The 23,318-nt window shown below is 45.0% G+C and overlaps 1 long non-coding RNA gene across 1 annotated transcript in view; it reads right to left on the bottom strand.

Moving 5' to 3' along the window:
• Nucleotides 1–3,028: 3,028 nt before the first annotated feature.
• The window catches only part of LOC149857555 (uncharacterized), a 43,343-nt gene continuing 23,053 nt past the window's right edge, over nt 3,029–23,318 (bottom strand). The window contains exon 3 of the long non-coding RNA XR_016444306.1: nt 3,029–5,334. This is a non-coding gene — a long non-coding RNA (uncharacterized LOC149857555). The remainder of the gene's footprint in view (nt 5,335–23,318) is intronic.

The following is a 23,318-nucleotide window of genomic DNA, read 5'->3' as shown; positions in this document are numbered from 1 at the left end:
GAGGTGATGCATAACAGTGTCCTGGGACTCTGTGTGTGGCAAGAACAGCAAGACTATGCACAAAAATGTGTCCCAGATCATGCAGAAGCTCTCGAGCCACTGTTGATCATGCCAAGTTAACCACAGAACCCTGTCAGCCTTGAGATCCACACCTTCCTCTCCATCCTCCAACTCCAGGTCACAGCCCCTGAGAAGCTGCTGCCTTGTGTTGGTGCCTTTGTAAAGGGTCCATCATAGTCTGCATTGTGTTCAGTAGCAGTATTTCTGCATTATTGAGTGCCTCCATTCTATGGTTAGACACCTCCAGATCATTCAACAGTATCTGGTTCTCCTCACCGATTCTATCAGGATTCATCAAAGCCATGTTGTTATGCAGGACACTACAGTTACTGTTTTGCTCAGAGTACCACCTGCTTGCACTAAGGGGGTTGAATAGGTAAGACTGTTGAATAGGGTCATTAGCATTATTACAGCCCTGCTCTTTACATTTCAGTTCCTATATATCTCAGAGTCCTGTAACTGCCCCTCCTCTAAAAACTTGAGGTGTCTGATGACCCCAGAAAGCTATGATCTGCCCAGGGTTGAAAGTAATAGTGGAACAATGAATAGTGGAATGCTTAGTGGAACAATGAATAGACCCACCATGAATCTCATCCCAGCAAACAGCCCCAACCCAGCACAAGCCGGGGAAGAAATGTGGCTGTGAGGTCCCTGTGCTGTTTTTGAATAGGTCCCATTAGCACATCAAGAGCTATGCCAGACATTGAGGCACCAGAACCACCAAGTAATATCACAGTTACAAATGTCTGAAATCTCCCTACACTTGGTTTTCGATGACATGCACTCAGTGGAAAAAAAGGCAGGCGCTGAGTAGAACACTGAAATGGCCAAACCCCAAATTAAGGATTGTTGAATACAGACATTAGCATTAACATCCCTGCTCTTTACATTTCAATTTCTACACACCCCAGGTTCCTGTAACTGCCCCTCCTCTAAAAACTTGTGGTTTTAGGGTTTCGGGGATAACCCCTGAAATCTGTCAAGCCCTCAGAGGAAAAAAGGCAGGCACTGAGCAGAAGACTGAATGGATGAAACACAAATTCCGCCCCCTCCCTCACCCCCCCCGACCACACAGACCAAGTAGACCATCCTTCCACCCCCAGAGCACAGCTGAGCAAGTGATATGTCGGACAGTGTTGCTGGGATGGGGGTGGGGGTGCTTGAAGGGACAGCTGCATTCCCTTCAAGCTGCATTGCAAGCTGCCAGGCAAAGAATTGTGGTGGTGGTGGGGTGGCAGTGGGCCATTAACAGCTATCCTTCTGGACAATGGGGGATCTGGGGGACAATTTGGGGCAGGCTATGGATATCACAAGTGTTCTGTTACGAAAGGTCACATGAGCAGATTTCAATGAGTGCTGTACTGAGACGTTCACACCTGCATAGTTATGCATATATGGAAACTCAGACCTACATGAATATATTCCATACACGTGTCTATATAACTACTCTCATATCTATATAACTGTTCTGTATCACCCCTGTCTCAGTGACTCATTTTGGCTTCAAAAATGTATTCAACAGAAGTGCCAAAGACCAAACCATGTCTGCCCGTTTTAGAGCAGCAGCCAGATGCATCCCTAAACCATGGCCCCAACTAGGCCCAGGAAGAACCGGCAGATTTGATTGATATTTGGGGGGAACAAAAGGTTCTGAAGCAGATGGAAAATCAAATAAGTAAGCCAGTCTATGCAGCCATTGCCCAGGAAATAAAGGTACACAACCACAACCAGGACTGGGCACAGTGCTGCAGCAAAATGAAGGCTCTGAAATGTGCTTTCCATTGAGCCAAAAGCCAGAATTCTTGTTCAGGGAAAGGATGCACAATAGTCTGATTCTGTGAGCAGCTGTTCTGTATTCTCACAAAGGATGCAGGTGACGCTTGCCTCCAATTCCTCGGGATGATAGGGATGAAGGAGGCCACAGCATCACCTGGACTGCAGGAGTCCACACTGCAGCAGGTAGTGTGATATGCACTGTGCAGCCTTCAGGCAACTAGTTGGAGGTGGGGGATGAGTGCTTGCTGCAGCTGGAGGCTGGGGCAGCTGAGACGAAGTTGTCTTCATCATGACCCCACTCTCCCCAGTGCCTTGCCAACATAACCCAAAGGAGGAGGATGCACTGGATTCCATGATAGTCCTGTCCCCAGAATTGTGGGACATGCCAAAAATTCAAGAGACCCAAAGATCGGTGTCAGTGCTGGAGATGCCCGAAGCTCTGGGGACTTGTAAGTTATGGAGAAGGGGCACTAGATCAGTGTGTGTGACTAGGGCTTATATGAATATAGCCCCACTTTTGCACAAAGGCCAAGTGCGGCAATGTGGAAGGGAGGACATTAATTTTGTAAGTGGCAAATATGTCCTCTGCTTGCACTTGTACGATGTTTCACTTACATGGGGCTGGATGTGCTGTGCCCTCTCCTAAAGTTGCTTGGGGTGGGGGGGTGTTAATTCATTTAGTGGCAGGAATTTGTGCTTTGTGGATGGCTGTGTTAATTTGCCAAGTGGCAGGGATATGGCTTGGCAATTGTCAACAGTCCATCTGCTACAGGGAATAAGGACGAAATCTTTGACCATGAACACCTTTCCTCCCCCTCACCCCCATTCCTGTTACCAGCTACCACATTTGCTGGAAGCTGGGGATGTGCAACTGAAGTGTGGAAACCAGAATGGACCGGAGCTTAGCAAATGCATGAATGCTGCAGCAAGCTGTGATGGTCAAGAGAAAGCATGACAGAGGCTTTGGTGGCAACCTTGGATTTGCAAGTACAGTCCATGGAAGAATAGCAAGATGAACTCCAGGAGGTGTTTGTGTGAGCTCGATGCCGAATTATATAGGACTGAATTAAGCACAGGCTCAGACCTGTTCAATTTAAAACTTTTATTGTTTCACAAAGTCATAAACTAAAGGAGATCTGTTGGTTCACGAGGTTCCCAAATCAAGCCCTTGCTCTCTACCCCGGAGGCTAGGTGCAGCTGCCTGATTCAGCAGTCTCAGAACTGGTCAACAGCTCATTTAAAAGGAGTTCCTTATCTTTTTTTAGGCAAAAGATACAAAACTGTCCCTATGGTGGAAGTGAGGCATCTAACATAACTTTACTATTAGTTATATATGATAACACTTATACATATGCATTTTCTAATTCTTACTTCTATTGGTTATTTAGTTAACTTATCTATATTATATTATAATATCAGGTGATACACTTTGTATTATAATCATTACGCTTCTTATGTTAATTCTTAATGACCTTTATATTTCTTATGCTAATTTTCTATAACCTAAATACATTATTCATCTATACGTTTTGCTGGTTTTTGCAGGGTTAAAATGTCAAAACTGACATAATATGCGGTTGTTTTTTTGTCATTGCGGTTTAGCCATGCAGTTTCCTATTCTTAACAATGTAAGCAGCATATCTGCTATTTTTATCATTGTTCAAAGGTCAGAAGTTCAGTATTTTCATCTAAGGGTCAGAAAGTGATTACCAGAATGTCAATCGCTGACTCCTCAACCTCCTTGAAGCATTCTGGGAGTTTTAGTGCATTTTTTTTTAATGCTAGGCCTTGCTTAGCATAAGCACTCTCTCACAGTGTATAGAAAGGTTGAAGAGTGAGAGGGAACAGCTTAGAGAAACATCGTGCTAGTACAAGGGAATTCCTTGACATGGCCAGACAGTGCCATCAGGATATTGCGGACAGACAGTGAATGGCGAGCATGTTTAGAGAGGAGCTCCTTAGATGCATGACCCTGGCCCCCATTCATGAGCTGCCACCCACTCCCCCTGGTGACCAGCCATATGACATCCATTGTGCATGCCCCTATCTGTGAGCTGACCCTCATAGAGACCCCTATCCATGATCAGCCTCCCACAGCAACAACCTCAGTGACAGCCACTGTACCTGCAAGCAAGGGACACTTCTACTCCAGCAGGCCAAGATAAACACCACTAAACTTTAGGGATGAAGGGGAGGGTGAGACAGAGGGGGCACAGCCGGGGGGAGGGGGCAGGGGAAGAAGAGCCTATGATAGGTGATGGGGTTTTAGTTGTTAGTGCTGTTGCTTCTGTAGGAAATCAGGGAGCGTGCATTGTGTTCCTGCATTATTTTGGTTCTGCTTCAGTTACTGACAATAAAATAAATGCTTTGGTGAAATTAAAATGAAATTTCATCCAAGTCTGTCTGCTGTAATGGGAAAGGTTGTAGAGGCATGGGCTGTGGTGGGGAGGTAAGCCAAACCAAAGAAAAGCAGGCTTTTCAAACATATTGCACCAATCAAAGAGGACATGCCCACCTCTGGGCTGATGGGGGAAGGGGGGTTACCCAGAATATGGATACCGTGGGGTATGGCAGTGAGCAGTAATAGGGTGTGCTGCACAGCACTCATAATATTTCCTCTGAGAACATGCAGCTTCTCAGTGCTCTTTGACCACCCCACCCAAGGGGGAAACTTGCAGGGGTGGGAGCTTTCAAGGGCCAGGCTTTTATTATCGCGAACAAAGAAAGACACAGCAGCCAAACCAAAGTTGGGTGGTGGTGGGCTGGCCCAGAATTTTGTTAATGCAGGGAGCAGTAAATGGGTGGGTGCTGCACAGATCACATAATATTTCCTCTGAGTTCAGCTGATGATTGGCAGTAGAGGAAAACAAAGCAAATTCAAAACCAGGCAGGCAGGCTCGACTAGCAGTTAATTGACACTATTGAGAGACATGTGTGCCCATCAACAGCTTATGCAAGCTCCTCAACTTACAAGCCAGCAAACTTCTCCCCCTACCCTTCTACAGGGAACATGAAGTTAAGAATCAAACAAAGCAAATATAAACCTTTTTTTACAAGCCAAATATTAACCATAATTAAACAAACCACAATGCATAATTACTACAACAGAGGAATTTCTTTTTATTTCTAACTGAAAGACGTTGGCTCTAAGGTGGACTTTCCAAGCTTGGCTTTGAACTGGTGGATAGCGGAGCGCAGATCCGTACTGGCCTCTCCCACTTCTGGGCAGGAGCTGCTCCAATGACCATCAGGCACAGAATCATTGCAAGGAGCCCAGCCTTTATTTGCCAGCCCTCCTGCATCTGGGAATGCCTCCTGGACTCACAGCGATTCCTGTCATGCTGGATGGCCATGAATCTGCCCATAGCCAGATGGATCTGTCTCACCATCTCACACAGCCAATGCTTACAGTCCCTGAAGATGTCCTGTCCATGTGTGCATTAGTGGCAGCCTGCCTCAGTAGCCTGTGTGTCCTCAGCAGTGGTGTTGCAAGCAGAGCTAAAAATCAAGAAATGTGAGAAATAGAGTGAATTAAGGACACTCAGCACTCTAAAAAGTTGTACTTGATGAATCTTAAAAGCAGATAAGAAGCAGGCGTCCCAAAATTACCAAGAAGGGGTACCTGGCCATGGGTGGTAGCAGGCCCTGAGTGGCTGCAAACAAGTGCCTACCTGCTTTGGCCATTGATGCGGCTCCTTGCTGTGTGTTCCCTTGTATCTCCCTGTACTGCCCACTAATTCCCATGGTCTTTAAAGTACTGTCCTATCCTGTCCCCCTCTCCCCCTTCACCTCACAGCCCAGCCTAATTGCAGCTTTCACTTCATAGATTTCATAGATTTCATAGACATTAGGGCTGGAAGAGACCTCGGGAGATCATCGTGTCCAGCCCCCTGCCCAAAGGGCAGGAAGTCAGCTGGGGTCATAGGATCCCAGCAAGATAAGCATCCAATTTTCTCTTGAAGGTGTTCAATGTAGGTGTTTGAACCACCTCCGCTGGCAGACTGTTCCAGACCTTGGGGGCTCGAACAGTAAAGAAATTCTTCCTTATGTCCAGCCTGAAACGGTCTTGCAGGAGTTTGTGACCGTTCGACCTCGTCATCCCTTGGGGCGCTCTGGTGAACAAACGTTCCCCCAGATCCTGGTGGTCACCCCTGATAAACTTATAGGTGGCCATCAGATCACCCCTGAGCCTGCGCTTTTCCAGGCTAAAGAATCCCATGGCTCTCAGCCTGTCATCGTAAGATCTGTTTTCCTGACCTCTGATCATGCGCGTGGCTCTCCTCTGGACTCTAGCGATCCGGCGGCGTTATTCCCATGACCAATGACTTAAAAGGTCCCTAGAGCTTCACATACTGGGTGTGTGGAGGTCAAGCTCCATGGTCTGTCCTCCTCAGAAGAAACAGTAGGCGACATGACCAGGACCCTGCCACTACCTTTTCCACTGGAGCCTCTGCAAGTTACAGTGGTGGTTACAGAGCCATCCATAGGGGTGTGCAGGGCCCAGAGCATAGCATCCCATGTGGGGTCGGGGTGTGGCAAGCGGCTGGTGTGCAGCGGGAGGGGTGGCAAGTGGCCGGAGCATGGTGCAGGTGTGTGTTGGGGGGTGGCAAGCAGCCAGAGCGTGGAGCCAGCGGTGCGCGACAGACACAGCAGGGCCTGTATGGTAGGGCTGTGCAAAATTTTGCCTGGCGTTTCATTTCAAAGCTGTTTTGATGTGTTTCAAGCTTGAAACAGCAAAATTGAAATGAAACAAAAGCCTTCAAAACAGCTTTGAAATGAAACAAGGGAACTTGAAACATTTTGAAAGTTTCTAAATGTTTCAAATTTAGAAGCCAGGTTTACTGGCTTCAGCGCCAGTCCCAGGCAGCAGCACCCACCTCCTGTTATCTGGCAGGCAGATCGGGGGCTTGCCCACACCCCTTGGAGGGCTGCAGAGGCTGTGCCAGAGTCCTTCTGGCGGTGTTGGCCCCCAATCGGCCTGCCAGATGGGAGAAGCTGGGTGCTGCTGCCTGGGACCAGCGCTGGGAAGATCGTTGCTGCTGCTGGTCCCAGGCAGCAGCACCCACTTCTTTCATCTCTTCAGGGTCCAGAGGAGGCCACTCGTATGGTTGAGGGCCTCCGTGGCCAGCCCTATGAGGAGAGGCTGAGGGACCTGAATCTCTTCAGTCTCCGCAAGAGGAGACTGAGAGGGGATCTTGTGGCTGCCTACAACCTTATCAGGAACCACCAGCAGGGACTCGGGGAAAGTCTGTTCCCCAGGGCTCCCCTTGGAGTCACCAGGAACAATGGCCACAAGCTGAGGGAGGGTAGGTTTAGGTTAGATATTAGGAAGAACTGCTTCACGGTAAGGGTGGCCAGAGCCTGGAATAGGCTTCCCAGGGAGGTGGTGCTCTCACCTTCCCTGGAAATCTTCAACAGGAGACTGGATAGGCACCTGGCTGGGGCCTTATGACCCCTGCCACCCCCCCCAGTGCTCCTTCCTGCCCATGGACTAGATGATCTGTCTAGGTCCCTTCCCACTCATTGATTCTATGATTCTATGAGCCGGCAGGCAGACTGGGGGCTCACCCACACCCCCGGGAGGGCTGTGAGGGCTGTGCCGGAGTCCTCCCAGGGGTGCAGGCCCCCAATCTGACTGCACCCAGGCTAGGAAGATCGCACAGCCCACACCCAGCACCGGGAAGATTGGTGCTGCCACTGCCCCTAGGCAACAGCACCCAGCTCCTGTCATCTGTCAGGCAGTTTGGGGGCACACCCCCCCAGGAGGACTCTGGCACAGCCCCCACAGCCCTCTCAGGGGTGTCAGTGGGCCCCCAATCTGCTTTCTGGCTGACAGGAACCAGGTGCTGCTGCCTGAAGCCAGTGGCAGCCAGAGCCATCCCGGGGGGGCGAATCAGGGTGACTGCCCTGGGCCCCACACTTTGGGGGGCCCTGCGGAGCCAGGCAGAGTGTCTGTGGTGACTCTGTGCCACCACTGGCTTCACGTCTGGCCACTTGCTACCCCCCTCCCCCCGCTACTGTCACACAGGATCAGGGCAGGGCAGGTCCCCGCATGAACTGATCGACCCGAGGAGGGTGCGGGGCCCAGGGCAAATCAGTTTGTGTGTGGACCTGTCCCCATCCCGATCCCACATGCCCTGGATGCAAAGAAGCCACCGTCTGCTATCTGACTACTACCCCATGCTGCTCATCCATGTGGGCACCAATGATACTGCCAGGGGAGACCTTGAGCAGATCAGAAGTGACTACAGGGCTCTGGGTGCAAGGGTGAAGGTGTCTGGGGCTCAGGTCATGTTCTCTTTGATCCTTCCGGTCAAAGGAAAGGATCTAGGCAGGAACAGGTACATCCTGCAGATCAATACCTGGCTGTGCAGGTGGTGTCACCTGAAAGCATTTGTCTTCTTCAACCATGGGATGTTCTTCCAAGAAGAAGGATAGGTGGGAAGAGATGGGATCCACCTGACAAAGAGAGGGAAGAGCATCTTTGCAGACAGGCTTGCTAACCTAGTGAGGAAGGCTTTAAACTAGGTTTACTGTGGGATGGAGGCCAAAGCCCTGAGGTAAGTAGGGAAGTGAGAGACCTGGAGGAAAAGCAAGCAGGAGGGGGCAACAGGGGAGGTGTTTTTTTACTTCCTGAGGAATCAGGGTAATTGACTAGTTATCTCAGGTGCCTGTACAGAAATGGACGGAGACTGGGAAACAAGCAGAAAGAATTGGAAGTCCTTGCACAGTTACAGAAGTATGATGTGACTGGAATAACAGACACTTGGTGGGAGCGCTCATGCCTGGATCACTGTCATGGTTGGGTACAAACTGTCCAGGACAGCTGGCTGTACTTTAAAGAAATCTGACTTAGAGTGCAGGAACAAACCATCCTGATGCACAGGAAAAATAGCAAGTATGGCAGAATACCAGTTTGACATAGCAGGCAACTCTTCAGTAAACTAAGCCCCATAAAGGCAACTTATAAAAAGTGGAAACTTGGACAAATAAATAGACAGGAGCATTGCTCAGGCATGCAGCGATTAAGTCAGGGAGGCCAAAGCACAATTGGAGTTGCAGCTAGCAAGGTTGTGAAAGGTAACAAGAAGAGTTTCTAAAAGTACATCAGTAGCAAGAGGAGAATCAGGGAAGGTGTGGGTCCCTTAGTGAATGGGGGACACAATCCTGTGACAAAGGATGCAGAAAAGGCTGAAGTGCTCAATGTCTTCTTTGCCACAGCCTTTACAGGTAAGGTCAGCTCCCAGACTACTGCACTGAGCAGCACAGTTTGGAGAGGAGGAGAGCAGCTTTCACTGGTGAAAAAACAGGTTAGGGACTATTTAGAAAAGCTGGACATATACAAGTCCATGTACCTGGATGAGATGCACCTGAGGGTGCTGAGCAAGTTGGCTGATGAGACTGCAGAGCCACCAGCCCTCATCCTTGAAAATTCATGGCAATCAGGGGAGGTCTCAGATGATTGGAAAAGGGCAAACATAGTGCCCATATTTAAGAAAAGGAAAAAGGAGGGTCCAGGGAACACAGACCAGTCAGCCTCACCTCAGTTCCTGGAAAAATCATGGTGCAGATCTTCAAGGAATCCATTTCTAAGCACATGGAGGAAAAGAAGGTGATCAGGAACAGTCAGCGTGGATTCACCAAGGTAAAGTTGTGCCTAACCAACCTGATTGCCTTCTATAATGAGGTGTCTGGCTCTGTGTATGCAGGGAGGCCAGTGGATGTGGTGTACCTTGATTTTAGCAAAGTTTTTGATACGGTCTCCCACAACATTCTCACAGGCAAGCTAAGGAAGTATGGGTTGGATGAATGGACTGTAAGGTGGAGAGAAAACTGACTAGAGCATCGGGCTCAGAGAGTAGTAATCAATGGCCCGATGTCTAGTTAGCAGCCAGTATCAAGTGGAGTGCCTTGCGGGCCATTCCTGGGGCCAGCTTTGTTCCATGTCTTCATCAACAACCTGGAAGATGACATAGAGTGCACCCTCAGCAAATTTACAGATGACACCAACCTGGGGGGAGTCTAGTAGATAGGCTGGAGGATAGGGCTAAGTTTCAATGACCTAGACAAATTGGAGGATTGGGCCAAAAGGAAACTCATGAGGTTCAACAAGGTCAAGTACAAAGTCCTGCACTTAGGATGGAAGAATCCCATGCACCAGTACAGGCTGGGGGCTGACTGGCTGGGCAGCAGCTCTGCAGAAAAGGTCCTGGGGGTTACAGTGGACAATAAGCTGAATATAAGCCAACAGTGTGCCCTTGTTGCCAAGATGGCATACTGGGCTGCATTGATAGAAGTGTTGCCAGCAAGTCAAGGAAGCGATTATTCCCCTCTATTCAGCACTGGTGAGGCCACATCTGGAGTACTGTGTTCAGTTTTGGGCCCCCCACTACAGAAAGTATGTGGACAAATTGGAGACAGTCCAGTGGAGGGCAACAAAAGTGGTGAAGGGTTTAGCGGACATGACTTATGAGGAAAGACTGAGAGAAATGGGTTTATTTAGTCTAGAGAAGAGGAGACTGAAATGAGGTTTAGTAGAAACCTTCAACTACCTGATGAGAGGTTTGAAAGAGGATGGAGCTAAACTGTTCTCAGGGGTGATAGATGACAGAACAAGGAGCAATAGTCTCAAGTTGCAGCAAGGGGAGTTTAGGTTAGATATTAAGAAAAGTTTTCTCACTGGAAGGGTAGTAAAACACTGGAACAGGTTACCCAGAGAGGTGGTAGACTCTCCATCCTTGGACATTTTTAAGATTCAGCTAAACAAAGCTTTGCTGGGATGATCTAGTTGGGGATGGTCCTTCTGTGAACAGGGAGTTGGACTAGATGACCTCCTGAGGTCCCTTCCAACCCTAATGTTCTATGATTGTATGAATGTCAGACATCTTGGATCAGTATGGGGTATCCCAGGGAGCTGTGCACTAAGTCTTGAGGTGGCAGGGCCAAGGGAAGTTCACCCACCTCCGACCCTGTTGTTTCTGGGCAAAGTTTGGGCATCGGACATACTGGCACCAGCCAGGGTCAAGGCAGGTAGGGGCTCTCTTCACCAGTGGCAATTTTGTATCTTATGGGCACACTTTTTTCAGACATCTTTTTGCTCTGCTACGTCTTTTAGCCCTGTGTATGCTTTGGCACAGTAGCAGGCTACCCAATGAGCCATGTACTAAGTTTTAGGCCATTGTTGGGCACCCACAGGCTCCCTGTTGGGTCATGGCACAACAGCAGGCTACCAAGGGGCCCATGTTTCAAGACACTGCTCCCAGCAGGATATGGTTTGAACTGCTGAGCATTTCAGACATAGCTGGTGAGGAAATGAATGCCAACTGAACTCACCGGCTTTTCATAAAGCAGATATGCTTAACACTCATGTGGGCTCAACAAAAAATAGTTAGGGAGACAACAAAAATAGTTAGGGGGCTGTGACCCATGAGGAGAGGATGAGGGAACTGGGCATACTTAGTCTGGAAAAGAGAATGAGGGGGATGTGATAGCAGCCTTCAACTCTCTGAAGGGGCGTTCCCAAGAGGATGGGGCTGGACTGTTCTCAGTGGTGGCAGATGACAGAACAAGGAGCAATAGTCTCAAGCTGCAGCAAGAGAAGTTTAGGTTGAATATCAGGAAAAACTCTCTCATGAGGAAGGTAGTAAATCAATGGAACAAGCTACCCAGAGAGGCTGTGGAATCCCTATCCTTAGAGTTTTTTAAGACCTGACTAGAACAATCCTTGTCTGGGATGATCTAGTTGGGATGGTCCTATTTTGGCAAGAAGTCGGGCTAGATGCCCTCCTGAGGTCCCTTCAAACTCTAATTTTCTATGATTCTATGACATTTCTATTACAGCTATCATTGCTAATTCCATAAATACTATATAATCTATAATAATCTGTAAGGTCTATCTTTGTCTATATTACTCTTTGATTACAGCTCTCATTTCTATTTGTTTCTACACTTGGATCCCCAGTCTGGATCAGGTTATCATTATGCTAGGGTCTAAACAAAATTATATAATACAGAACATGAATGAAAAGACAGGAAAAGTGAATTATTAATAAGGTGATAAAACTGGGAAGCCTGCTTCTCAGATTCATCTGAAGGGGAGAAACAGAGGATGAGAGAGATGTTTATTTCTCCCTAAATTGGGAAGCTGCTCTTTTTTGGAGCGTTAAGGAGTTGAGTTGATATGGTCCATGAATTGGGTAAAGTGCAGGAGACCATGACTGTATTTCCTAGCTCAGCCACCAACCTACTCTGTGACCTTGGGTAAATTGCTTTCCCCTCTCACCTATTGTTAACTAAGATTTTTGAGATCCAGAGATTGTCTATTACTTTTTGTGTTTGCACAGCACACAGCTCACTTAGCCTCCAATATTAATCATTAATAGTAATAGTAACAGTGGCAATGAAATGCAAAGATTATAGAATTTGGGACCAAAGATATGACACCTATTTTTCACAGATTGGTCCTACTGTCGTCACAGGGCTGCTTGCAGAAGCAAGGCCTTTAGGATTTGTTTTTTATTCAATCTGCTTTCTAGTTGAGTTAGGAGTTTGTTGCATCTTTCTTGTTGCATATACTCATTCAAAGCACAAGAGGGCAGTAAAATGATACCTATTTTTACCAGTCAGTGGGCTTCTGATACCGAAGTATAATCTTCCTTCACACATTATGATGGTTTGAATTGAACAAGGAAATGGAGTTCCTCTGAGTCCAAGAATCACCACAGTTTAGCAGAATACCAAAACCTCACCCTAAATATCTATCTAGGCTTGCGTTGACTTCTTTCCCACTGGAAGTTTCATAAACCTCTTGTGCTTGCTTTCTTTTCCTGCAATAAGTTGGGTGAAAGTGAAAGGGTAATAATGATTGCTACCATCACTTTCCCTTTAGTGAAACCACAGTGGACCTCTGTATCTTGAATATTATGCGACTGGACAGTTGTTTTAACAAAGGCAAAAGTGTAGGAACTTTCAGACTAAGCGTATAAATCCCTATTTTACAAAAAAGGAACCAAAACGAAAGCAACTTACCTGACATGATAGTGTGTGGATGGCAGAGCCAAAAATATAAGTCAGATTTTTTTTATGCTAACCACGAGTTCCTTTAAACCAGTAATTCTCAACCAGGGTGGTGAGAGCTGTTCAAGGGTGCTGTGGGGTGCCACACAACATTACTGCTGTTAGGTGCACAAATACAATTCACAAGATAAACTCAGAGGTAGGAACCCACGGTCTTAAAACCATTCTGACCTGCTGTGGTCTTTCCAAGGTCTTTGCAACAGAAGATTTCCTCTGTTTGTTTTTCTGCACTCAGAGAATGAAAATGAAGAGCTGGCATTTTCAGAGGGGTAGCTCAAGTATATCAAGGGGTGCTTTGAGTCTAAGGAGGGTGGCTTAAGTCTAAAAAGGTTGAGAACCCCTGCTCTAAAAGTTCAGCCTATTTCCCAGTTGGTGGCAGTATTCTGATTTTAAACCCTTCTGCTGTCCAGACTTGAGAGATGAATTTATCATTTCAGTCCAGACAATGAAAGAAACCCATTTTTCACTCTCTTAAATTGCCTTCCTCTTCTTTCTTAAGGAAGATACTATGTCCCATTTGATTATGGCTGCTACTGGAAGCTGTGGAGAATGGCTAATAAATGACCTGGGTGGAGATGGGAATCAGGGGATGGCCAATATAAACTTAAAGGGTCAGATGCTATCTGTGCCATTCCATGAGTTTTCATCAGTGTAGGAGATGTCCAAGGCCTTCTGTAATACAGCTGGTGTCCTTCACTTGCTGGTGAAATTAACCTGAATTAAGAAAAGCTGTTTTTCTGTCTCATCTCTGCCATAGACTCATATGGGTTTGATCCTCAGCTGCTATATATTGGCATCACTCCACTGAGATAATTTACACCAGCTGAGGATCTGGCCCAGACGTCTGCCCTTAATGATCTCCCACTTGATCCTCAACAGGTTTCTGTACCGCAGATGATGGCATCTCCCTCAGATTAGCAGAAACCACAGAATGCTGAAGAGGTTATGAATGGAGAAAAATCCCTATTAGGGCATGCTCCTCTCTCCCATAATGTGGCATGGTAGAAAACACTTTGGGGAAGACAAATGGCTTGGATTTGGAGGCTGTCCCTGCCATCCATCTTTAAATAACCAAAACCAGTTTGTGGGGATTTAAAATGTGGCGCTGAGGTTACAAGAAAAATTCCTCCAAGTTGATCTGCCTGCATGAAACATAAGGGACAGATATCCTCCAGCAAAAAAGCTCCATAACCTGCAACCTTTTATTTCCCATTATTTCAAATTCTGCTCAGGAGTGGACTTTTCTCCTCTGATCTTTTTTTCTCCCTTACTTATCAAATCCCCCATTGCAATTATTTTTTTTAAAATCAATCCATACTACCCTATATAAACAACTCTGCTTCCAAAATGAGCCACGCTATGGGGACATGAATACAGTTTAGTGTATGTGGGCTATGCCTCAAGAATGTATTGCTACAAAAATGATTTTACCGTCAATCAAAATCCAGACCCTGGTGTAAAAAGGGAAAAAAACCCAAACCCTAGAGAAATCTTGCAGTGATTTAAAGACTGGAGGGTCTCTAGAACTATCCCATAAAATCCCAGGTCTCTTGGGTCTCTGTCCTTTTTGTGCTGTAGTTTTCTCAGTTTTAAGTTAATGGCTAGAGGTCTTCTTAAAGGAACCTTGTGATGTTTGGAGTTGCTGGGCACAGCATGGAGTGTCCTGATTGGTAAAGGAGGGTATTCGCTCAACACAGAGGTCATCTGCCAAGTGCGTGCTGCGTAAAGGGAAGATTCCATGCATTCTTTGGGGAATTACTACTTTAGGACTCGATTCTGCAGCTTTTGATCAGGTGAAGCTCTGACTGAAGTTGGTGGGAGTTTGTGCCTGCCTCAGGACAGTGAGTTTGAGCCTGAAATGGGGTAGTTTTGCCAGCCTCTACTATGCAGAGGGGTGTTACACTTATGTTCCTTTTAAGTTACAAGTTTCTTCGTGGTACTGAGCTTCTAGACTTAATAATGTTGATTCTTCCCTGTCTTGTTTGGGCTCGTGTCTTTGGGCTTTGTTCATCCCTCAGTTCCATTCATTCAGCCTTTCTGACATCAGTGGGATTCCTCGAATAGAAGAAAGGACAATATGTTGGCCACCAACATCCCCCAGTGGCCACTATGATAATCAGATGGTCCAGTTCTGCTCCTGCAGGTGAAAGAGAAATCAAACCTGCAAGTCCCATGGACTTCACTAAAAGCCCGATTGTGCCCTGAGGGCAGAATGGGCTCAGACTGGGACTTGGCTTAGGATGCTCTTAATGACACTCTGAACAAGAGGATGGATTCCAGGCTTTTCAAAACTAAATCAGGACCAAAGCCCAGTAGTATTGAAATCAGTGGAAACCATTGACTTCAGTAGATTATAGAGCAATGATTCTCAACCAGGGTGTCACAGCACCCAGAGGTACCTTGAAATCCTTTCAAGGGTGCTGCAGGGTGCCAGGGAATGCTAACAACAATAGGTTTGCAAATATTATTAGCAAGATAAAAGATAGGAAACAAGGTTCCCAAGTGTTAAAACCACTCTGGTTTGTTATGGTCATTCTGAGGTCTTTACAACAGAAAAATTGCTCTGGTATTTTGTCATAGTGAGAAAACCAAGTGAAAACTAAGAGCTGGCATTTTCTGAGGAGTGTCTCAAGTCTAAAACAGTAGAAAAACACTGCCCTAAGGTATATTCAAGCAGTGCTGCCAAACTGTGTACAAATTGGCATTGTTTTTCTTCAGGGTCAATCCATACTTGACATGAAAGGGTTATTTAGCAGCTTTGTTTAAGGGGAGATAGGAGTCAGGAGTTCTGTTCCCAGTTAAGACATTCAATCTGTGATACCTTACAAATTCTGCTTCAGCTCTTCCTTGGTTTTCTTTTCCATAAAATGGTCATAAAATTTAGTCACTTCTATATAGCTCACTGAATTCTTCCAGCACATGCTGGAGATGAGGAAAGTTTGTTAATTATTGCTAAACAGGACTTTGTGTATCTGTACACACTGTTTATGTGTTTGTTTTTGGTTTTTAATCATATTTGGCATTTCTAGATCATGGTTCATTCAAGGCTTTCAAAGTACTCTATATGCATGAATCCAGCCTCCAAAATGGGGGGGAGGGGGATATATTTTTACCCCTGTTCTTCAGAGACATAAACTGAGGCTCAGAGAGAGTTTTGCGAGATGCAGCAAGTCCCTGGCAAAAAGCCAGGAATGATGCTCAGGAATTTGTGCCCCTTCCTCTGTCCAGTAGAGCACATTCATTACCCTTGTCATAGTATCTAGTGGTGGACCAAGACTATGTCCTACATTGTTATTATAGGTTTGTGGCCACTTCATAATTTGTTAATCAAAGAAATCATCCCTGCAGCCTTTACAGGATAATTAATCAACTAAAAGCAACCAAAATCTAAGGTAACCAAAGGGTAAATGAATGTGATTCTTGCACCTTCAGCATACAAGATTTTTACAGCTTTAACCATGCTGTTATAAGTTAAAACAGACTACCACCCTCTATCAATTCCAGCATGCATGTACTTATTCCAGTAGAAAGGTATGCATAACCACGACAACTTATTCCTCAATGAGAAGGGTGATCAGCATTGCAGTATGTGTCTGCATTTGTTTGAGGCAGAGTTGGGGGAGGAAGTTGTACTGACTTCTAATTCTTAATATTACAACCGCCGCCAAAACAGTGATATCAACACAGAGACTATCAATCAAACCTTAAAGAGAATCTGATTCCTTCCCACCCTTCACCCCCCTTTTCTTGGCAGGGCTCCTTTAAAATTCTTTGGTTCAGGGACAGGGATAAGTGAGTGGTGTTGATTGAGCATTGTCTTAGCAGTGAACACTCCAGCTGACCGAGCTGGAAGATAGCTTCCTAATGCATTTCAGGACAGATGCACAGTTCCCTTTCAGACTCCAGTCTGCTCATAACTAAAATACATGCCCCCTCCCCTCTTTGCCTTCCTTCCCAGTTCAACATCTCTCTTTAGTTACCCTAAGTGGCTTTCCAAAAGGGTTTATCTGAAATTCTTTACATTTTTACCCTACGTACTATACATGGAAACCAACTGGGCTCTCAGATGCATTGCCCTGAAATCAGTGCTTAATGTACATCTGGTTGCTAGTGTGTCCAGGGTTATCTAGAGGAGACGATCCTGTTGAAGAAGAGTACAAAGATCAGGCTTATGCCCACTGCGAACATGCTAGTGATAAACCAGTACCAGGATTACATTCCTTTTCTGGGACTCTCAGCCTTGCTAACTAATCCCTTATAGATGAAGGATTAAAGAAACACTGCCTTGTAAAATGCATCCAACATGATTAGCTGTTTTGAGTTTGCTGTGAACAGTGGCAGAATTTAAAACAGTGTTTCCCAAACTTCTGATACCCAGGATGCATTTTTTTCTGGATTAAAATTAGCATCACACTTGACTCTTATACCTGAAAAGGGGATAGGGATATGTACCATTGTGCCAACCTTTTGGCACCGCAAGTTGGATGAATGATGCTGGATCTGTCCACAGGTTAGATCCAGTCCATGCGCCTAATCCTGCCACACAAGGGTAGCATGGCCAGGGCCTGATAATACCTCACAGAGCTTAGACATTTAGCAGTTGGTGGGCAGAGGTTGTTTTAAGTCAGGAGTCCTGCAGGCTGGTTGACATGGCTCTACAGGTGGGATCTGATACCGATAAAGTAGCAGTGCACACCCTTTTGATTTAAAACTTGTTTAAAATCCCAAATACTGCAAATAAATTGGACTGCTCATTTTAATAAAGTGTGGCCAGATAAAACAAATTCCCTTCTGTGAGAAGAAGGGGGAACTTAGTGTAGTGGAGTTGAATCTAGTGGAATTGCTTGTCTGCCTGCTTTTTTTATTCCATGGTAAATGACTGCAGTTTGCCTCTACTTACTGCAGAGCAGGTGAGGACACATGGAAGTTACACCAGATCAGCTGCTTTGTGCTCCTGAGCAACAAACTTCCTCCTTCCTCTTTATACTAGTGTAATCACAAGTTGATCCAAACATGTAGGTTTTATCCTATTTTAGTTACATATATTTTAGTTTCTCCTATTTAGCTACATAAATATAGATATCTATATCTATATATAGATATATATCTATATAATCCTTTGGTTATCAATAGATAGATAGGAAAAAAATCATATTTATCTCCTGTCTCACATGGGGATATGGCCATTGAAACCAACACGTCAATTTTCTTTTGGTGCTCATCATGCTGAGGATTCCTGATATATGGATGCGTGTGGCTTCCTGTTCTTATCTGGGCAGGAGGGAGGGAGGAAGTTCCTGCATAAAGTCCCATCTTGTCCCAGTGTTACAAGATAAAGCTCGGTCATCCTAGTTTCCTTTTTATCCTCATAGAGGGGATGTGCTTAACTGAACAATATAGAAATGACGATGGCTAACAGTGAGCAAATAATAAGAGCATTCTGTGTATCCGGTTTAGGGCTGGATGCTGCATCCTCTAATTCCAATGGGAGAAGGCTCAGTCCCTAAAATAATATGTTAGAATGGGGGGTGAACCTTTTTCTCTTGATCAACTTTCCCACCAATAGCTCACTAAGCTCTTTAGCACTTGATCCTTTATACACACCCACACACGTTCTTGCTCTCTCTATCTTTCTCCTACACAAACACACACACATGCAACATTATGTATATGTGTTTTCCTTTTCCAGCATTCCAGCCTGCTAGGGTTGACCTTGTCTCTCTTGGTGATTTAGGTTTTGGAGAAGGACTGGGTAAGGATTTGCTATGACATTTAAAGGCAATCCAGGTAATTAATAGCACTGGCAGTGTCCATCTCACCCTCCATATATCTGCACAACAGTATCTATTTTTGACGTAGTTGACACGCCATTTCCTTTGGCAACCCAAGGGCGGCTCATCTTTAAATTAAACTCGTCTCCGACCCCTCCAATCTGTGAGCTGTACAGAGGCAGACGCTGGTGGGGTATATCATCTGGAGACTGTGCAGACATATTTGAGGCGGGTGATGTATTATCAAGAGGGCCCTGCATTACTGCTAACTGGAACCAAAACAAGCTCTAAAGTATTAACTAATGACATGGGAAGTCCCTAACGTATCTAATCACCTTTAATGCTCAGATTTAGAAGGCAACTTTAAAGGAAGAAAGAGATATTAACAGGTCAGGTCATAGTACCCCCCAAAAAATTATACAGTTGCCTTTTCTATGCCAACACCCTCTTGTCAATAAATATGCTACTAAAAATTAGAGGGGAGCCTAAACCATAACATTTGAATCTTGAAGTAATTTTTTTTTTCTGACAGAGAGTTTTGTATCCCAGGGCTTTGTTTCTAACATGAGTCAACTGTAAAGAATCAAGCTGCTGCCAGGTTTTGGTGGAGGGCCAGCTGCTAAGGTAAAATTCTGATTTACAGATCTATGGTTACATCTGTGTCACTTCTGCAGCAATCTGGATCAACAAGCCCCAGCCACTCAGTAGTTGCTTGCAAGATCTCCATCTCAGGCATGCTCCTAAACATGGCACTGGCTAGGAGTGCTAATGGCAACCTCGTGACACTTTTCTATCTGGGCAGAACTGGAACAAGGAAGAAGCTTGTTTCTTGGCAGTGGTCTTGGGCACACCTGAAGGTAATAAAGGCATTTCCTTCAGTCCTTCTGTGGCCCTGAATCACATAGGGCCAGATCCAATAAAGCACCTAACGGCACTGGCAGCAGCCATTTGTGCCTCTATATATCTGTACAACATGGGTCTTAGGCACTTTTCTATCTTATTTCTGGAGGCCAAAAGGGCTTGGATATTATCTAAGCACTGGGCTGGTCAGACTGCAGCAGCTGTACATATGCCCCATACTGCAGCTGCAGTTGTCTAGGGAACTTTCAGGTCAGGGAGGTGTCAGTGAGTGTAAGCCCCTGCTTGGTTAGCTGGCCACTCAGTAGGACTTTTTAGGAAGTTGGGTTAGAAACCTGGGTGTGTGGATGATATTTTCAAATCACCCAAGGAACTTAAAAGCTGAACCTCCACTGATTTTAATGGAGCTTAGAATCCCAAGTCACGTGACCGTTTTTGGAAATGTTGCCCTTAATTCATGCTGATGCATCCAAATAAATCTGATCAGTACTTAAAGAAATCAGTGAATTCTGCATGTTCTCAGTCTCTCTATAGATTGGGTCATAATATGCTCAAAATCAAAATTAGTGGAACAGCTTTAAAAATAGCTATTTTCCTCACTGTATATTGCTTCAATATTATTCCTTATATCCTTGTCTCAGAATCCTCACATACTTTTTCTGTTTTGACTGGTTAATACATAGGTTAAATTCCTATTGATTTCAGAGAGAAAGTTATCTGGATAAAGACTAATTAAAACCCAAGGATGAATATCAAGAAATCTCAGATTAACTGGAGAATTGCTGGATTGAAGATGATGGAAGGAGAGAAGTTACAGAGAGAAATGTCTTGCTGTTTGCAAAGAAAAAAAATCCATGCATCATACAAGGATATAAATACATCTTGAGGGTGTGATGACATCATGAGTCACCCAGGCTCCATTCTCATCTAATTTGTTATGATGTCACCCGACAGACATATTTATAACTTTGCAACTCACAGTTCCCAATAATTTATTCTCATTAGATAAATACATCGAGTGGGGGCTTTGGTGACATCACAATAAACCACAAGAGTGAAGCGTGAGTGGTTTATGATTTCACCACCGTGTTGAGATTGAATGCAAGCCTGGTTGGCAGCTTTCCCCGTGTTATGTATTGTCTGTAATGTAACTGCTCCCATTAAGTATTGCCAGCAGGATTTGGCCTTAAAATTTGAGACAACAAGGAATGGGAAATGTCCAGGCTTGCATTTGTCTTCTACCTCTTCCTTCCTATGTTCTCTAAGTTATCATTACTACTTCTATTATCCCAGCAGCAAAGCCCCCCGGTGGAGATCGGGGCCATATTGTACTAAGCAGTGTGTATGCGTGTAATGAAAAACACCCACTTCCTTCCAGAGTGTAGAGTCAAAAGAGACAAGCAAAAAAGGCTAAGAGAAGGGATGTAGCATTAGGACTAAGGGCCAAAACCTCATTTCCTCATGGAGGTACGCATTTACATACTTTTAAGGAGCTGGGCCAAAGTTATTAAGTGATTTGCCAATGTCATGTTGGAAGTCCATGGCAAACCTGGTCAGTGCATTAGCACTAATACCATTCTTCCTCTATAATCCACTTTTTATTCCATGCCTCTCCTTTTCAGTACTATAAGTGGATGAAACTAAGCCTTTGAAAGTTAGTTTGCATGACCACTGCCTTCATGCTCAGCTGGGAACTGGGCTACTTTCATGTTTCACTTTTGATTACGCAACTCCCAACTGTAATGGGAGATGATTAAGTCAGTAGAAGCTGAAAGGTGTGTACCTCGGTGAAAGGGTATTTAAAGCTACACCAGTAAAGCAGTATGGGGGGATTGCAGTGACATGTTAACAAGGGACCACCCAAAACAGGCTGCAGGAGAGGAGTGGCATAGCAAGAAGAGGAAAGGAGGTGGCGAAATAATGATGCCAATTTACAGAGGCTCCATAAAAAGACCACTGGTCTCTTGAAGCTGGCATCTTTGCTGTGTTCTTTGAACTATGCATTAGGTTGAAGAACAGTCCATTCCCTGGACACATTTGTCTCATATGAAGTGGGCCATGGAAGGGAAAGGTTGGCAAACTGGTGATGCATTGAGTTATGCCTGGACTGGAAATTATTCCATTTATGCTCCCAGTTCAGTACTGTTAAGCTAATATATTCCATTCTGTGAGCCCAACCCTGGGGTTTTTTATGCGTGACTAGTTGTTTGAGAGATTTTCAGTGTCTTTTCAAAGTACAAAATTGTCTTGGCCCAAGTTTTCTCAGACATTTCTCTTTTTCTGCCAAAAGAACAAGAGATGCAACTTTGTGATTTTCTCACAAGAATACCTTTGTAGTAGAAAGCAACATTGGTCCCTGACTGAGGGCTGTACACATTACCTTACTCCTGCTCATCATCACCATCTTTATCTACCTACCGGATGGGCTTTTTCAGGCACAGATAGTCTTTTTATCTGTGTCCAGTGCCTGATACACAAGGCTGTAATCCTCCATCAAAGGCTTTAGGCACAACAAAAATGAAGGAGGAAGAACTAATATTAAATGATTAGGCACAACAAAAATGAAGGAGGAAGAACTAATATTAAATTAGTAGCAGATAATAGCAACCAGAGAAACATAAGAGAGACTACTGAAGGGTTTTGGCTAAATCAGTGGCTCAGGACCCAGAGCTCATAGCTCATACGGGGTTCCAGGACAGGTGTCAGAGGGTCATAACCACCCTGTCCTTCACCTATTGCCAAACAGAAAAGCAATCTAGGAGGGGTAGTTAAAAGGGCCTCCAAAGCAAAGGAGGCTGAACTATGGAAAAGTCTGAGAACCATTGGGCTGAGTGACTGTGCAGTGTGCAAACTCTCAATCTTTCTCTCTCTCTTGGCATCTTCCCTCATAATCATTCATCCTCTCTATAAACAGATTTCCCAGTAATGGTTTTCATTTTCTTTGAAGTGTCCCATTCATTCTCCTGCTCTCCCCATTCATGTGCCCGAGATTCCTTGAAAGGAAGACAGAGACAAACATCTAAAGTGCTTGAAATATGCTATGGGTAGGAGAGGGTCATACCTTCCAATCTGTATTAAATGATGCTTTGAATCCTCTCTTACAACTGTGAGTAATTATGAACATGCTTGTGTAGATAGAGGCCCCAATCAAGCAAAATCCTTCCCTGTTCAGCAACTTATTTAAACCCATTCGTAACTTTAAACTTGTCCTTGAGGTCAGTCAAAGCCAAAGGAATGAAAATACATGCTCAAAGTTAAGCAGGTGCTGCTTATCTATTTAGTGTCTGATGGGGTTAAAATCTGCCTCTACACAGAAAGACTTGCTGGCACTGTTCATAGGACTAAGGAGCAGGATTTGGCCCTAAATGTGGAATTATACAATCCTTCGGAAAAAAGAGGAGCATAAGGAAGCTGATATTAATTTTATAAGTTAATAATTCCCCTCCCTGCTTTCATTATAAAATTTCAATCATAGATTAGTCTTAATGTTTACTAGCTTTTCAGAGTGATCCAGACCTGACTAATCTTACTAGGAAAGAGGCCACAAATAATGGGAACAATGCTTTTCCCCATACACTCTTCTGAAGTCTGCTCCACATGAAGATTTTGTGCCAGAATAGCTATTCCAGTTAACAGTGTGATTTTTTTTACTGAAATATTTATCCCAGGTCAACTCTTAGAGTGGGCAGATTTATCCTAGTAGAAAGGTGCCCTATGCTGATAAAATTAAATCCCATTCTCATACAAACCTAAACTAACCTTGTATGAAGCACCTTC

This window comes from Crocodylus siamensis, chromosome 9, assembly GCF_052110815.1.
Source record: "Crocodylus siamensis isolate JL-2025a chromosome 9, ASM5211081v1, whole genome shotgun sequence".
Classification (NCBI taxonomy): Eukaryota; Metazoa; Chordata; order Crocodylia; family Crocodylidae; genus Crocodylus; species Crocodylus siamensis.
This window is presented reverse-complemented; position numbering and strand designations above follow the sequence as displayed.